This window comes from Mirounga leonina, unplaced genomic scaffold (assembly GCF_011800145.1).
Source record: "Mirounga leonina isolate KUSES-001 unplaced genomic scaffold, KU_Mleo_1.0 Mir_205, whole genome shotgun sequence".
NCBI classification, from domain to species: Eukaryota; Metazoa; Chordata; class Mammalia; order Carnivora; family Phocidae; genus Mirounga; species Mirounga leonina.
In genome coordinates this window covers 3265312-3277946 of record NW_023270515.1, presented here as the reverse complement: position 1 = coordinate 3277946, position 12635 = coordinate 3265312, and positions in this window count along the sequence as shown.

Sequence of the window (12635 nt, the reverse complement as noted above, 5' to 3'; positions counted from 1 at the left end):
GTGGGTGCGGCGCGGGGGCTCCTCCGCCCCCGGCCCCAGCCCGCGGTCCCCGCCCCCGGGCGCCTCCGCCGCCGCCGGCCCGGCGTGATGTCACCGTCCCCCGTCGTCGGGCACGGCCCCCGGGGGAGCTCGGGAAGGGCCCGGGACCTCCGTCCCGGCGGTTAGGAAGGCGGACCCGGCAGTCCGGCGATGGGGCTCTAGCCGCCCCGAGGGCACCCCGCCCCCCTTTCCGTAAACCCTTGGGCGGCCGAAGGGAAGGGAGTGAAGTCCGTGGACAGGTGGCACGGGGTGGGCGGCTGTGCCGGGACGGGGCTCCCCGGCCGGCCGCACAGGTGAGGCCCGGCCCGGCGGGCCCGGCGGACAGGTGGAGGCGCTGGCCATGTGGCCTCTGGCGAGAGGGACAGGTGTGCGCGGTGAGGGTCGGGTTTGGAAGACAAGAGTAAGCTCATCATGGAGAATCGAGCTCCTTGATACTCACAGTTATGGGTTCACCTCTATTAAGCTTCTAAAGTAGGGGATGGGGTTTCTCCCCCCGGAAATGCTCAGAAATTGCCCCGAACCCCCCTCCCCCAAGGGTGAGTTAAAATGGTAGAGGCAAGCGTGACATCAGAGACGCACGGACCGTGTATGTATTTAAGGCTGCCAACACAAAACCACCTTTGCTTAAGCCACTTTCATAAAATCCGGATTCACCAGATAAATTCAGAGAACCCAGCTTGGTTCCCCAAGGTATTTTTGAGGATGAAAAGTAAGGAAGCATCTGGTTTTGTGATAAGCCTGAAAAGGCAATGAGGAGACAGCATGCCAGAGGGTGCAAGGAGGTAGATGCCGCGGTGACAAGTGAGGCACCCCAACCCCAGGACAGCACACAGTGATACTTTGTTTCAGAACTGCACCTGCCCCCATTGTCCACGTTTTCACTGCTCCATGCGGCTTCCCCGAATTTCCTTGACATCACTGCCTTATGGTGAATGGTTAAGATGTGGAGCTATAGTTTGGATTTTGAAAGGGAAAACCAGCAAAATTTCTCCTTTACAGAGTTTTTCCTGTTGACATCTTTGATTTATACTTTAGCAAAAAAAAAAGAGTTCCCAACAGAGGATATAACGTTATATTCTATTTTGGAAGCAGAAAGGACGGTTATTTTTTTCCCAGAAGACAAATAAATGAATTAAAAAATCAACCCCAATTACAAGGCTAATACATTTCCTTGGAGTAATTATAGTTGAGAAAGAACTCTGTTTGCCTCAGATAAACCTCTCATTATCATTCTTTTGATATCATTATCTGGGGAGAAAGCCAGGAAAAGAACTCTCCTCCCATTTTGCAGACTTAAGGGAGATTTAGGGTACGTTTCTGATACACGTGATTTTAGAGGGTAAGTTTGTTAGGCAACGACTTAGGTGCTTTCTCTGTCTCCTTGTCACACTCGGGGGTAGTACCCGCCCAGCTCACCTCAGACAGCTTGTGCTGTGCATTTTCATCCCTGTGGCCACTCGTTCCATGAATATTTATTCGGTGTGGGCCTATCATGTGCTGGGTACTGCAGAGAACAGGAGAGAAGGCCCTGTCTCTTGGATCTGATGTGCTGGAGGGAGGGAGGGAGGGAGGGAGGCATTGACCAGAAACAGCAGAACTCGGTTAGGTGGCCCGTGGCTACAGCATGTAGAGGACAGGAAGCAGGTGGAGGCCGGGGCGTGGGTAGGGGGGACACACAGGCAGTCTGAGCAGGGGACACTTGGGCTGAGATCAGTGCTGTGAGGCGCTCCTGGAGGCCTGAGGACAGAGTGTCACGGGCAGGGGAGTGGCAGGTGCAGAGGCCTGGTGTGGAATAAGCTCACCCAAGGGTGAACAAGGCAGTGTGAACGAGGGGAGAAAGCACAGGAGGGCCACACAGACTGTGCACCATTAAGAGTGTATCCTGAGTGCCCAGTGGATGTCACGGAGGGCTTTGGGCAGGGGTGGGACAAGATCTGTGTCTTTTTAGAGATGACCCCGTGCTTGCCACGTGGGGAATCCGGGCCTGACAAGATTCCATGATAAACAGGGTGGAGGCAGGAGGCAGAGGAGGAACCAGGACCAAGTGTATTTCTAGAGCCAGGAGGCCTTGCTGCAGGTTTGGTTGGGAAATGTGTGGTGGTTGACTGGAGGTGCCATTTACGGAGGTGCAGGTGACAGGTGGGTGGCAACCGGGGAGGAGGGGATGGTGACCGGGGAAATCAGGGTCCTGCAAACAGTGGCGTCTTCAAACCGCCCCTCTGGGGTGGGAGAAACCCTTGCTCGGGGCCTAGAGTCTGGGTCCTCGACTTCCCTCTACATGCTGATCCTGAGGAAGGGTCTTTCCTCTCGGGGTCCATGAGAGAGCAACCCCCATCCCCAGTCTGGGGGTGGGCCAGGGCCCTGGGGTGCAGAAACCTCGGGATCCAACAGATACGTGGGTGTCGTGTGGGTGTCAGGGGAGTGGCTTCACTGTGGGTAAGAGACCTCAGGCTTTCGGTGGATGGAAGGCATCCTGACGCCGGTGGAGGAGGTGGGGACCCATGGGCGGTCACGGTGGTCGGTGATGCATGGCCGCAGGGGACGCTGTGGTGACAGAGCTGCTCACTCACGGTTACTCGTCTGCGGAACCAGGCTCCCTGCACTCGCATTGACAGAAACAGAGTAGGAACAGATTTGCACGTGTGTCCGTGACAGGTGGACCGGCTGGGGAAAGGCCTCTCTGCCTCATCAAGCATGGTCTCTATGTCAGATGACTGTTTATCGAAACGTATGCTGTCATTTTGTTCAAATCAGTGGGGTTCCAGTTATTGCAGTGCTAACTCAACCCTGAAGAAATGATCCCACGCTCTGGTCATAGAAAATCAAGACTGATTTGATTTACGTGCATAAACTGTGAGCCGGTTTGCAGGGTGGGCAGTAGCATCATCTCAGGCGGGAACACGGAGCAGTGGGGTTAGGGTCCGCAGGGAGAGGGGTGGAGACCCCAAAGACGGGCCGAGAACTTCCTGACAGTTGAGGGAGAGCTCGTGCCTGTGCTCCCTAAACAGATGGCAGGAGCTCTCACACCGATGCTTGATTCCAACAGACACGTTTAGAAGAGTGACCTAACAGTTTTATTTTAAGAAGCCAATATTTATAATATGCTGGAAATTATGTCCCTTGCAGCTGTTAAAACGAGGGACGAGCAGCTTAAGCTGTCAGCTCCCATGCAGGGAAGGTCAGCAAAGAGGTCGGCGGTGCCTGCAGCCAGGCATCAGGTGGGGTCAGGGACCGAGGGCTGGACTGGGGACACGGGCATGGGAGGCGACGTGGGGGCAGGTGCTGGGTCCGGAGGGAGAGAGGACCCAGGGGTAGCCTGGGTTACCCCCCACCACCAGCGGAGGTGGCTTTGGGCAGGAGACAGGAAGGGAGGGGAGCTTAGGAAGGCGCCGCCAGAGAGACTAAGGAAGACTAGGACTTTGCAGAGGGAGGGCGTGAGGGCTCCCTGCAGAGTGCCTCCCGCCTCTGGGTGCCTAGCGCTGATGGAGGGCTGGCTCATCAAGATGGAAGGCGACGTGGCTGATGGGTGCACCTGGGTGGAGCCATGGGGGCGAGTCCTCCCCTTCAAGAGAGACGGGGAGGTGAGGAAGCCAACAGAGTTCTTCCCGGGAGTTTTGCAGTAGAAAGAAACAGAAATGGGGCTTTAGAGCCATGGGGGAGGTGATGTAAGGAAAACATTTTTGTTTGTTTTAATGAGTGAGCTCTAGTTGAGGCCGGTGTGAACATGGCAGGGCTGTAACTTGCTGCTGAGGAGGGTGCAGGTGGCCTTGGGTCTCCCAGGGGAAAGTGGGCGTGGCGGGCCCGTGTGGGGCAGGACAGGTGTGGCCAGGAGGGGCCATTTGGATGAGGTCCTCAAGATTGGGTAGGAGTTTGACAGATGGAGAGAGTTTCTGGAACAGGAAACAAGAAGAAGGGGTCATGGAGGCTGCAAGCTGGCCATGGATGATTTGGGGTGTTGAGGAACCCTTGGAATGGCGCAGGGGGCAGCTCCGTGGGGGCCTTGCTTAGGCCTCTCATCCTCAAAAAGTCCACAGAAATCCAACTTTGGACCCTCCCCGAGCCTTCCTGAGCCTGCGGGGTCGTAGTTCCACAAACTCACATAAAATTGAAACTTGGATTTCTCAGAGATGATGCCTTTCTTTGCCTGGTCTGGGCCGTGGGTTACTGGCTTCGTTTGGCTTGTTTTGGTGTTTAGCATGCTCGGCGTCTCCAGCTTACAGCTATGAGCCTTGATGGATTGCAGGTATCCGCAGAACGCAGCTGTCCAACAGCCTTCGGCCCTCCATGCGGCCGGAGGCACACTCTTCGCGAGTCGGGCATCCTTATGTCATGAGCCGCGCGGGGATGATGCTCGGGATGATGGGTCAGGACTGTCACTTCCCACTCACGCTCTGGGGAGGAGAGCCTGTACCCGCAGGACAAGCAATCTTAGAGAAGGAGTGGTCCACATGTTTCGCCTTGTGTAAGGCTAAAAATGAATGTGCTAATCAGTTATAGTATGTTTGCCTTTGATTGTGACCCAAAACATAGGTGTGATTTTAGCACCGCGTCGGTCCAGAGGTTGACCGCGTCCTTGCTCTGAGCCGGCTGCTTCTGTCCTGTTAATTGATTCTGTGTTCTCAGTCTCCGCTTGTCTCTCGGGGCCCCTCTCCCTGGCACGCCTGACTTCCCTGGACTCTGTCCTGCGCCACTTCGCGTTCTGTCCACGGAGCTCCCCCACCTTCTGCTGAGGACCCCTGAGGGTCTTTTCTCCCTCAGCCTAGTTTGAAGATGGCAGCCTCCCATATGGAAACATGTGTGCCCCCAAAGACAGCTGTCAGGTGGGGCTCTGATCGGCGCAAGAAAGGCCATACTTCCTTCGTTTGCGTTTTTAGGGAGGCAGAGTGGAGACCTCTCTCTCCGTTCATTGCTCACAAATCCTCTTAAAGAACCGGACGTGCACGTTAGAGATATAGATGTTGTCTCTGATGAAGCGAAGGGGTTCAGGAAAAGAAAACAGGAGAAACTATAAAAGAAGTAACAAAAAAATCTGCAGGCCGTGGGGGGCCCCCCGCCAGCGCTCAGCCCCAAAGCAGGCCGCGACATGTGAGGGCAGTGGAGTGAGACAGAAGGTCTGAAAGCTTCTGGGGGTAGAGGCCGGCCGGCGGGCCCGGTGCCAGCCCTCGCTGCGACGCTGGACGCGGGAGGACTGTGGCGTCCTGCCTCCCCAGTCTGAGTGAACACGACCGTGGGCCCCGCAAACCAGCTGTCGTCGGAGATGCGAATGAAGACGTCTGCAAACACGGCAAGTCTTCTCAAAAGATGTGCCTCCCGAGCACCCGTCCGAGGAAGCCACCGGGAAGCGTGCTCCCAGATTGAGAGAGTGAACCCGAGGGTGGAGGCAAGGGTGCTCAGGAGTCCGGAGCTGCTCACCAGCCGAGTGCGGGCGCGGGGGAAGCACACCCCCAGCCCCAGCCTGTGTCTGGCCTCCAGGGCAGGCTTGGGAGCGCGGTGGGCCCCTGCACGCAGCACGGGCTTGACCCTGGGGCAGACAAACCGACAGACCAAGGAGGAGCGGTTGCAGGACGCAGGGAGACGTAGCCATGGGCACTGGCCCCAGCGCTGCCGCCTCCACGAGCAGCAGCGTATGCACATGCACGCACGCCGTGAAACCACCGCGTAGCCCAGGCCACACGCAACACGGTCTACACACAGATGGTACGACGTGGTCTGCACACCAACACGCACAGCAAGATCTGCGCACAACACGGAGCCTACATGAAACAATACACCAAATCTACACACAAACGACGTGACCTACACAGAACAACACAACAAAATCTAACATACACAGGCGGCAACAAAGTGCATACAAATGATAAGAACTCAGAAAATAGGAAAAAAATAAATTCATTACCTTTAAACAGGTCATATTAGAAACGTGTTAAGAATAAATTTGTTTGAGGGCGCCTGGGTGGCTCAGTCGTTGAGCGTCTGCCTTCGGCTCAGGTCATGGTCCCAGGGTCCTGGGATCGAGCCCCACGTCGGGCTCCCTGCTCATCGGGGAGTCTGCTTCTCCCTCTCCCTCTGCCTGCCTCTCTGCCTACTTGTACTATCTCTATGTCAAATAAATAAATAAAATCTTTAAAAAAAAAAAAGAATAAATTTGTTTGAGAAGCAGTTAATAGTATTTTCAGAGTCATGATATTACATACACTGACATAACCAAAGCGATGTTGGGGCAGCTGGGAAGGGGAGAGAGTAGGCAAGCTCCCTGTTCATCGGCCACCGTGAGAACTAAGGGTGCAGCCCCCAGAGGTGAGCCGTCAGGGGCCTCAGCGGAAGCCCGTTCTTTCCAGACGTGGAAGCAGATGTAGAAGGACAGACTGCAGAGAGGCCCCCCTGGGAGACGGGATAGGAAGCCAGGGTGGTGGAGGGGCTGCCTTTTGGTTTCCTCAGTGCGTGTATGGTTTGTAGCCGCTCACCTTTGTTTTTTTTTAAAGATTTATTTATTCGAGAGAAAGAGCAAGCGAGCAGGGGGAGGGTTGGGGGAGAGAATGTCTAGCAGATTCCGGCTGAGCACGGAGCCCGACACCGGGCTCAATCCCACGACCCTGAGATCATGACCTGAGCCGAAATCAAGAGTCAGACACTGACTGACTCCATCACTGAGGCGCCCTGTAGCTATTCACTTTAATAGAGGGAAAGTGACCTAGGATCAGAAAGACAAAAAGGTGGGAGTAGGAGGTCCTGCTCCTCTGTCATCCAAGGACCCTGCCCTGAGAGGTGACTTGAGCTGGGCTGGGGACAGTTTTCATCCCGCAGGTCACGTGGGTATGTGGCACGCCCCCCAGGGGCCCTCCTGCCCTCACATCCCAGGTCCCAGGTCTGGAAACGTGGTACCAGCCGGGGAGTAGGGGCCATCCTGAAGTTTGCAAGCTGCTGACGTGGTCCTGTGTGGTCACAGCAGAGGCCCGTGTTCCGAGTTCATCCCATTCAGGCTTCCCACGTCTGCTCTCAAGGGCCGCTATCAGCCTGCGGGGTCTGGAGGGGGGACCAGTTGGGTGGATGAAGTGGTTCTTGGAAATTAGTCTCTAGGCAATGAAATGTTCCCCAGATGGTCACCAAGCCCCAGGCTGGGCGCGGCTGTGCGGTGGCCTGTCACACTCAAACTCAGTCCTCATGGTGGCCTCACTGTGGCAGGGAGAAAGGGTGCGGGCATGAACAGTGGCAGCCCGGGGCTTTCAAAACGGTGCCCGCACAGAGAGAGCACGCACGCCGCGTGGGAATGAGGAGGAGATGGCCCCAGATGAGGCAGAGGCAAGGCCAGGAGGCAGTGGGGCTGGTGGGAGGCCGGGTAAGGGAGGCTCAGGGAAGGTCCAGAAATGAAAACTCTGGGGCATGGGAAATCACTTCACTGGGCTGGAGCAGAGTCATGTATGATGGGAGGTAAGATTAGAAAGAACTGGAGACTATAACCAGTTTCCAGAATTGTCAATGCCAAGTTCATGGGTTGGAACTAAGCAACCAGGCGCGACTGCTGTATCATGCTGCTTCTCTCTGACACTGAAGGCTTGTTTCTGAAAAATGGACACATGGCAGAGTCATGGGGGGATGAGGGTTGTGCCATGGGAAGTGCTAGGGAGCCACTGTTTTATGGGGTTGTAATGATGAGCTAGAATTTCAAAACCATACCTGTGCAGGCTGGAAGGGGACTCATTGTGCAGATGAGGCAGCCGAGGCCCACGGAGAGGAAATAACTAATACGGAGGTGTGTAACCTCCAGCACAGGGCAGAGCCAGACGCACACCCTGCTCCCTGGTGCCCTACAGCAGGACCAGGCCCTTCCTTGCACTGACGCACCCAGTCTGTGCTCTGGACTGCAGTTCTCTAGCATGTGAAACTGTGTGCAGAAGTGTTCTTGCCCAAATCAGTTCAGACTCTGCTGGGCTGAACACATTCCAGCAGATTTTTATTGCAGGACTTCTCAGGGCCTTTACCGTGCCATTGTGAATCCAGACTCCAGAATGGGAATCTCCAGTGTCTCACAAATTTACTGGCCACAAAATTCCTCTCTACCCACCTGCTACTTCCCTAGGGTCCACTCCCCCGCCCCCGCCAGACCATCTTTCAGGAACGTTCTGCAGCACACATTTGTCAAGATAGCTTTTGTTTGTTTGCTTTTCCTTTTTGTCATTTTTCCCTTAATGCTTTTAATATTTTCATGGTGCATGTGCCCAGTGGGAAAATGTCCTTCTAGCTTAAAAAGAATTCCCCAAGCCCTAGACCAGGGCTGAGCACTTGGTATGGCTGATCCGAATGAAGATAGGGTATACGTATGAAAAAATTCATTAATCTTATATTAATTACATATTGAAATGATAATATCTTAGTTATATACTGTTCACTAAAACGTTAACAAAATTACATGTGTGAATGCCAGCAAGATTTCATGTAGGTAAAGGTAAGATTGTTCTAAAAATTTATACAGAAAGTCAAGGAATGAGTATGGCTTAAACCATTTTGAAGAAGAATAAAGTGAGAGGCAACACTCCACCGCGGTTTAAGACTTACTCCAAAACTCTGGTACTTCCGACGGTATTGACTGCTGTCCACTGAGCGTGGTGCTGGCTGGGGATGGACGCAGCGGGCGTTGGAACAGAAGACAAAACCCAGACGTAGAGCCGCAGGAGTGGAGCCACTGGTTTTGGGCAGAGGTGCAGAAGCATTTCAGTGGTGCTGACCCACTTGCTCATCTGTAGGCAGAATGAACCTTGACCTCACATCTTATACAAACATTAACTCAAATGGGAAAAGGCACTTAGCATGTAAAACCGTAAGACTCTCCTAAGAAAGCGAGGAGGAAATTTGGGGAGCCAGGGCTTAGCACACGGGTCGTAGACAGAACACCAAAAACATAATCCACAGAAGGGAAAATCAGTGAGTGGGACTTCATCAAATTAAAAACCTTCGTTCTGCCAGGACTCCATTGGGAGGATGCAACGCAATGCTGTAGGGAGGGAGAAAATGCTCAGGAGCCACGTTTGTGGCGAAGGAGCTAGATATGTGAAAACCCTCAAAATACAACAGGGAAAAAAAAACCCAGACAGTCTGAGAAAATGGGCAAAGGACGTGAGGGGACACTTCACTGATGAGGATTTACAGATGGCAAAGTGGTACACGAGAAGGTGTCTGGTATCATTAGCCGTTAGGGACGTGCGAAATGAAGCCACAGTGAGACACGGTGTCCGTCTGTGAGAGCGGCTAAAATCCAACTGGGTGACACCCCCAGATGCTGACCAGGACACAGAGACACCAGGCCTCTCAAACATTGTGGCAGCTTCTCAGTCAACAAAGCGTGCACTGTGGGAGACCCGGGCTGACCCCTTGCACCTGGGGGCATGTGCCCCAGAGAAGTGACGGCTGTGTCCGTCCCCAGCCAGCACCACGCTCAGTGGACAGCAGTCAATACCGTCGGAAGTACCAGAGTTTTGGAGTAAGTCTTAAACCGCAGTGGAGTGTTGCCTCTCACTTTATTCTTCTTCAAAATGGTTTAAGCCATACTCATTCCTTGACTTTCTGTATAAATTTTTAGAACAATCTTACCTTTACCTACATGAAATCTTGCTGGCATTCACACATGTAATTTTGTGACACAGGCACAGAAAGCCTGTGCACGGTTGTTGATAGCTGCTTTATGTGCAGAAGCCCCAAGTGGGGTGAAGCCCAGGTGTCCCCTGGCGAGGGGACAGTTATGCTCTCTCACGCTCTTTCTTACGCTCACGCCACAGAGTATTGCTCAGCAGTGGAAAGGGACGCCCTGGATCTGTGTGACAACCTGAATGGACCTCAGGGGCCTTTTGCTGAGTGAAGAAAGCCAGTCTCCAAAGGTCCCATGCTGTACGATTCCATCTATACCACGTCCTTGAAACAACAGCATGTCAGAGATGGAGACTGGCTTCGAGGTGGCCCGGGGTTTGGGGTGGTGGGGCTGCAGGGGGTGTGACGTAGACGGGGCGCATCGGCGAGGTCTTCTCCAGAATGGAGCAGTCCTCCTGCATCTGGATCCTGGAGGAGGCTCTGCAGATCTGCAGCTGTGACAGCAGGACACAGAGGGCCACGGACACACACCGTGCCGTGGCCACGTGGGAACTGTGGTGTTATGCGTAGTTACATAAGATAGACCGTCAGGGAAGAATGTGTGAAGGGTATTTGGGGCCTCTCTGGGCTCTTTTGGAAATTTCCTGTGATTCTATAATTATTTCAAAATGTAACACAAACAGCCCCCAGAACATTGCGTGTGTGGCTCACCGGAGAGTTGTGTTGGAGGGCGCTGCCGGAGTAAATCCGGGAAATCATCCCAGCCAGGAAGACTCGCGGGACGCCATCGCCTTGCTCCTGGATCCGTTCCTCTGTCACCTAGATGGTCCCAGGAGGGCAGGGAAGGCCCAGCCAGGCCAACACACGAGAGATAATCTTCATTTCACACTTACGTCACCAGCCTCCCTGAAAACGCCTCTCCCTCGGAGTTATTTTTAGCTGCCTGTGTTTTAAGATTGTGATGTGTTCGTTTTGCAATGTTTCAACACGGGTTGCTTTTCCTAAATCAGTGCTTTTGCAGGTCACATTAAAAGATCATCTTTTTTCCACCTCCTATCCACTAGGATGGCAACTATAAAAACAAATGAACTGGGGCGCCTGGGTGGCTCAGTCGTTAAGCGTCTGCCTTTAGCTCAGGTCATGATCCCGGGGTCCTGGAATTGAGTCCCACATGGGGCTCCCTGCTCAGTGGGGAGTCTGCTTCTCCCTCGGCCTGCTGCTCCCCCACCCCCGTCAAATAAATAAATAAAATCTTAAAAAAAAAAAATGAACAAAATAACGGGTGTTGGGAGGATGCGGGGCGGTTGGAAGCTGCGGGCACTGTCAACAGGAACAGAAAGCGGCCCAGCCACTGTGGATGCAGCGCGGCGGCTCCTCAGACCATGAAACAGAGCGACCATGCGGTCCAGAGGTCCCCCTCCGGGTCTGCACCCGAAGAAGAGCAGGGACTCGAAGAGACGCTTGAACCACCACATTCACGGCAGCATCATTCACAATAGCCGAGGGGTGGAAACAGCCCAAGTGTCCATCGGCGGATGAATGGCTATGCACTGTGTGGCCTGTCCGTGCAGGGGAGGGGCGTCCAGGCTCAGGAGGAAGGGCATTCTGACCCCTGCTGCCCCGCGGGGGAGCCTGGAGGACATCGTGCCGAGTGACATGGGCCAGACACAAAAGGACAGGTTCTGTAGGAGTCCACCTGCACGAGGGGCCTCTGGTAGTCAAACTCACGTGAAATAATCTGTAAAAAATGTCCACATGTTCTGCTGAGGTTACGTAGAGGCTCTCACTGCTTTTCTGTCCTGCTCCCAGGCCCCTTTACACAGACCTGTGTTCCTGAGGAAATCTGAGTTGCGTGGTCTGTGCTGCTTCTCTCCTCTCCAGGTCGGTGTTTGACTACGGGCGGGTTGTAGAAGCCTCCGGATGGCTGGTGTTCTGTAGAACCATACCGTGTTTTTATACAAGTTTCCTGCAAAACTCAGAATAGTCTCATGAGGTGTCTGGGCTTTCTGGACAGAGGGTGGTGGTGGGACGTTTTCCCCGCATCTCAGAGTCCTGGCTGATGAACATTTGTAGCCGTAGAAATGAACTCTGGTCCCCTCACCACCTGCACAAGGCGGCCAGGCTCGGGCACAGCAGGTGACCCGTGGCCATCGTTGGAGAGATGTGGATGGCTTGGCGCTCTTCTGCAGCCCTCCTTGGGCCCCAAACTGATTGTGACCTTGGGATTGACCCTGGGGGGGTGGACCTGCCTGGTAACCACAGGGGAAGCAGATGCCTCTTGCTCAGACCTTTCCCCCTTTGTACCGAGAAGGAGCGCCTAGGGTTTCCCTGGGGGGCGGGAGCACTCTCCCCGGAAGTGGAGGGCAAGGATCTGTTTGGCCAAACTTGGATCCCACACACCAGCCCTTCCAAGTTTCCTTCCAGCAGGCTCTGGGGTGCCCCTGCCCTGTCGTATTTTGAGGAAGGGGAGAGGGCTTGTACTTGTTCTGCTGCCCCAAATGAAGCAGACCTTCACAGCGTGGCACTGGCGGGTGCCTGTGGATACCCGGGCAAGAGACGGACGCTGCCTCGTGTGAGCCGATGAAATGTTCTCACGGGCACTGGCCATTTTCCTGAAAAGCTGCCGTTTCCTGTGACAGCATCATCAGTTTGTAGGCTTTCTTCACTAACACAGATTTTCTGTTCAAACTTTCTTTCAAGTGCCTGTATCTGGAAACCCTTCAAAAGGCTCAGCGCCCAAGGGAGGGAAGGCAGGAGCCCCATGAAAGCAAGGCCAGGCCCATGCCGCTGCCCCCGGAGGGCGCACAGGAGAAGGACCTCCCTGGGCCTGGCCTGCGTGGGGGGACCAAGCGGGTGGGCCCTGAGTACTGGGCCGCGGGTGGTGGAGCCTTGCGCCAAGCAGGTGCTTTGTAAATACTGAGGAAGTGAGCATTTACAGTCACTTTTGACGGGAGTGTGGGAAGTTTCTACCAGGGTCTCACTGCTAATCTACCCAAATTTCTGAAGTTCCTGGCCTA